The sequence below is a fragment of the Brassica oleracea genome, chromosome C9, assembly GCF_000695525.1.
Source record: "Brassica oleracea var. oleracea cultivar TO1000 chromosome C9, BOL, whole genome shotgun sequence".
Lineage (NCBI taxonomy): Eukaryota > Viridiplantae > Streptophyta > Magnoliopsida > Brassicales > Brassicaceae > Brassica > Brassica oleracea.
Window position 1 is genome coordinate 31,234,474 of NC_027756.1, and position 5,463 is coordinate 31,239,936.

Genomic DNA, 5,463 nt, shown 5'->3' on the forward strand with positions numbered 1-5,463 from the left:
AGAGAAGAAGATTCAAAAGTTTTAGGTGCAGAGAAATTGGACACAATGAGATGCAGGAAAAAAAGATACCTCATAAGGACAAATGATAATGAATCAGAAAAAGACGAAGTGCTCGACCTAGTTGATTTTGGTGCACACAAAGATGAAGCAAGTACATCATCTGAATCAGATTCTGAATCTGAGAAGGGAAAATATGATGATCTCAAAGAGTGCTACAAACAAGTGTGTGGAACGTTAGTAAAGCTTGGAAAGGAGAATATGGTGCTAGTAAAAGAGCAGAGACGTCTTGAAGCACTTATTGAAGTTCTACAAAAGGACTTGCAAATTGAGAAAGAAGAAACAAGACATGCTTGTGTTAAACCTAGGTGAAACACAAAAAGGAAAAACAGAGAGTGTATCCATGTCTACAATGAAGCCATTAGTTAAGATGTATGCAAGGACTACTTCATATGGAAAGACTGCAATGAAGACTGCAACTGCGACGAGAACTGCTTCATCGTCTGCTACAAGGAAAATTCCAGAGGTAAAGAGTGTATCTCGGCGACCCTTCGTAGATGTGTGTTATCATTTTGGAGTTGTTGGGCATATCAGGCCAAAGTGTTTCAGGCTATTGAGGGAGAATCATCAGATTGAGATAGTATATGATATGAGGACTCATGGTCCAACATGTTATTCCTGCGGAGTTCAAGGACATGTTCGACGTAATTGTTTCAAGTTGATTGATCAAAGGGGCACATGTTCGACGTAATTGTTTCAAGTTGATTGATCAAAGGGGCACATCAAAAAGTGGGGACAAAGAAGCTTGTCAGGAAGTACGTCGGGACGTACGACAAGCAGTACGGCAGGAAGTTCTACATTGGGTAGCTGTGAGTAACAAGCCGAAGGTTGTACATCAGTGCACCAACATGAAGGTAAGACAAGAGGTTCTGAAACATGGTTGTGCATCTGGTACAAGAAAGGAGACTGAACGGTGCATCGGCAACTTTGTCAGGCCAAACAAGAAGCAACATCGAATGTGCAGTTGGTTCTATGGGAAGGTTGGACATAAGAAGGTGGAGTGTTTTGCTAATGAAAAGAGCAGAAACATGGCCAAGAAGATGAACAAGACGTTCATTAAACCCAAGAGGGTTGAAGATGTGTTTTTAGCCAAGAGTGGCTTACTTGATGAGATCAAGGATGAGACATCAAAAGAACGGTGCCGCTCTGGTAGGAGTAATCTTGAGGTTGATCAAAAATCATCTAGTCTAGAGCCAGGACACAGAGTTGTTTGTGGTATAAAGGAGAAAGAGATTGAAGTACGTCAGGAAGTGATGCGAGGTGATCATCAGAAGGGTGATAGTGAAATCATTCCAAGACAATAGCAACGAGTGCAAAGTGCACTCCGTGTAGATGAGGAGGGGATCATGGTCAAGAAGATGACACATGAAGCAAGCCAGGTCCTCAGCAGAAGCTGGTGGAAGGGTAGTTCGACAGGTGCGTCAAATCGTGATGCATGACTTGTAATCTATTTCGCTGCAGCAGGGGCTGTATAATAACTACGCATGAAGAAGCAGATGGGTCTGTTTGTAAGTCTTGACATCTAAGCATCTGTTTTAGCTTAGCATGCAATCAAGCAGGGGGAGAATGGTGACGTTCCTCCAAAGAATGCATATCTCATGGGGGAGAAAAGCATGATGTGGTGCACATCTCGTGGGGGAGAAAAGCACATTTGGTATGGACGTTTCCAGATGAGGAATGTGGTTATTGAACCAGAAGAATGTTGTGCTTGATCGACACACAAAGATAAAAGGGGGAGATTGAAGATGCAAGATGTCTGCCCTGAAGTAGTCGCTGACGTAGTTGCTGACGCAGCCAACATGTTGAGTGGTGAAGACCATGTGGTGTCAAGATGCTGAGCTGGAGTCGTGGAGACTTGGAGAGCAAGGGAGTATCTTGGAGAAAAGGCAAGAGGAATAAACTTGGGGAGCAAGTTTATGACGTAAAGGAAGTGGAATAAGTGCAATTCCAAGAAAAGGAAATATTCACTTATTGATATGGAAGATTTCCATATTCTTGATGCCTTGGAGAAAAGGCATTAAAGAACGTGGAGTTAATGATTAAACAGCTCAGAGGGTCGTCAGGATACACGGAGGCTGATTTTATAGAGAGAGAAAGCTCTTGAGTGTTGTCTTGATTGTGCTGAAGTAGTTGTTGAAGTACTTGACGGAAGAGAGACATAAGCGTTTTAGCTTAGGAATATTTCAGTAGTGTGCATTAGGGTGTAAACACTAGACGTGTAAAAGCTGAATTAAGCAAATCTTGTAATAGATTGTTTAAAAGAGATTCTAATAAAGCATAAGTGTTTGCTTGTAGTGTTTTGTCTCTCGGTTTACTTTATGAAGTACTATTGTAGTGTCTCCTTTGCATTTACAGCAGTTACAAGAGTGGTTTATCTTCTAGTTATCTCTCCAGCAAAGGCTGCCATGAATCAAGCACTATATGAAGTTTGGATGGACATGAAACCGTAGGTAAACCATTTAAAGGTTTTTGGCAGTGTAGCATATGCTTTGGTTGATATTTACTCAAAGTTAGATGATAAGTCTGTGTAATGTGTCTTCTTTAGGTATTGTTCTCATTCCAAAGCATATAGAGTTCAATGAACGGAATATTGTGAGAAGAAATGTTGTGTTTTATGAGGAAGCAGAAATTAGTTGTGGAGTGAACATAATATGATTTAACATATTCATATAGAATTTGAAGAAGAATCACAAGGGAATGTGATCACTCTACCACCGAGTCCACAAGGGAATGTGAACACTCCACCACATAATCCACAAACCTCTCCAATTTTGAGTCCTGAAGTAGCACTTCTCAAGGATCAAGTTCATCCAACAACTCAACTCCAAGGATGTTCAAGTCTCTAACTGAGATTTATGAGTCATGTAGCTTTGCTTGTATGCTTCTGACCCTCTTTATTTTGAAGAATCAGGAAGTTCTCTTGAGTGGCAGATTGCAATGAAAGTGAAGATGCAATCGATTGAGAAGAATTCTACATGGGAATTACTTGATGCACTAGAAGGGAAGAATGTAATTGGCTTAAAGTGGGTATATCGAACAAAGTACAACAATGATGGAAGTGTACAAAATTACAAAGCTCGTCTTGTAGCAAAGGGATATGCACAAACAGAAGGGATGCACTATTAAGAGACGTTTTTACCGGTGGATAGTTTTGATCCTGTAAAACCTTTTATGGCTTTGGCTGCACACTTTCACTTGCATGTTTTCAGCTTGATGTCAAGTTTGTATTATGAATGTTGATTTGGAAGAATAAGTTTGTGTTTCACAACCTGAAGTTTTGCTTTAAGTGGAAAAAAAGATAATGTATACATGCTGAAGAAGCGTTGTACGGGCTGAAGTAAGTGTTTTGTGCCTGGTACATCAAAATCACTATGTTATTTCTTTAAAATGGATTCAAGAAAAGTAAATGTGATGCTAACCTTTACGTGAAGAGTGTACATGCTGAAGAAAGCGTTGTCTGGGCTGAAGGAAGCGATGAGTGCATGATACATCAAGATCAATATGTTTTGTCTTGGAATTACATTCAATAAAAGTGAAAGTGAGCCACCCTTTACTTGAATAAGCAAGTTAACAATGATTTATTTATGGTTTGTACCTAACATTTATTATTTTTCCGGTGTTGTGTCTAGGTATATGCAATTGAACCAAAAAACATTTTGGAGCAGCTCCAAACATTCGTTGTTACGTTCTTTGAACAATTGACTATAATATGTGGTACTTCAATTTGTGCAACTTCAAACTCATTGGTTACACAAACAATGACTGAGCAAGAAGTTTGAATGATCGTAAAAAGCAAGAAACAATGGCACTATAATCGTCTGAGGCAGAGTACATCGCAGCTGGTGCATCAACAAGACAAGTTTTGATGGATAAGGAAGTTACTAGCCAACTTTTTTCTTGAGTATAAGGAAACAATCACAGTGGTCAGGAAGCCAACATTTCATAGCAGAACCAAGCACATATATGTTCATCATCATTTCATTCGATAGCTTGTCGCAAAAAGAAGAATCACAATGAAGTTTTGTGAAACCAATGAACAAGTAGCTGACATTCTCACAAAAACAAAACTTTAAGCAAAGCATTAGTTCTCTTGGTGTAAGTTGGGTGTGTTACTTCGAATCAAGGATGTATGTTGATTGATTCAAAGTCAACAAGATGTTACGAGTTATTGGTTTGTGGCTTACACTAATGAGTAATTTTCCAGATATTAGGATTTGTTACTTAGGTTGTGTTCCTTTTTTGACATCAAAAGGTTATTCTATTACTTAAATGAGAGGTGGTCTAGGGATTAAAACATAATAAAACAACTAACAAAATGTATTATTATATTTCGGATTATGTAGCTAGGACTACGAGATCTTTCTATAGAGAAATTTATTTTATTGGTTGTTTCATTCTGGTTACCCAGACTACCTCGAATCTAATTAATAGAATAATCGTTCGTCCTAAAAAAGAAGAATGTATTATTATATTACTTAGGTTGTGTTATCTTGAGGTTATGGGTAATTATTATATATAAATTTAAACTTTTATCCAATCTGAATCGAACATATTATATTCGGTTCCCTCTATCTCCCAAATTTCCCAATGATATAGGGAGAACCATTCAACATGGATTTATGTGCTAAGGAGAAAACTGGGTAGTGGATTTACATATGTGGAGTTGTTTATAGCCAAATAATTAAATTAGGTAAAGGTAATAGAAAATTATTTTTCGTTAATCAATACAAACAGTATTCAAATAATAATGACAACATGTTGGTGTGACCCTGATCAGCTCTATACTAAAGAACATGAAGTCAAGGAAAGAAGGAGCTAGGAAATGGATCATGACACGACCTGATGAGCTTTATGGAAAGCTAAAAGGCTTGATCCATGAGGTACTGGACCGAGAAAAGGCTATGGGCCTTGATGTGGCCTTTATAAAGCATGGACTGACTTTAAACAATCATGGACGACATGTGACAACCCTTATTGACAAGGAAACTGATCGAGAAATGGACTGGTCAAACCGACATATGCGAGAATTGAGTTGGAAATGGAAGATTGAGAACCAGAGCAGGAACTGGAACATGATGAGGACCTTTATCATCCAAATGAGCATAAGGAGCAGCTTGGTCGGACCTGGAACAAGATGGATCGAGCCCAAGAAAGAGTTGTTCGAAAAAGGCCTTTATCGGCCCAAAAAGTGGAAGGACAAGCCAGCTTGGTTTATGATTGGCCCAATATGATTATGCACGACCACTATGGTCTATTTTAAGTGTATTTGGTTTTATTATTTATGTAAACTCATTAGGAAGAGGTTTTGGGCTTTATAAACCCATTAGGAGTCAGTTTGGTGTTTTAAATCAATTAGCAATATGATTTGGTTTTGGTTTTCCTAAACCACATTGGTTTAGGCTTAGG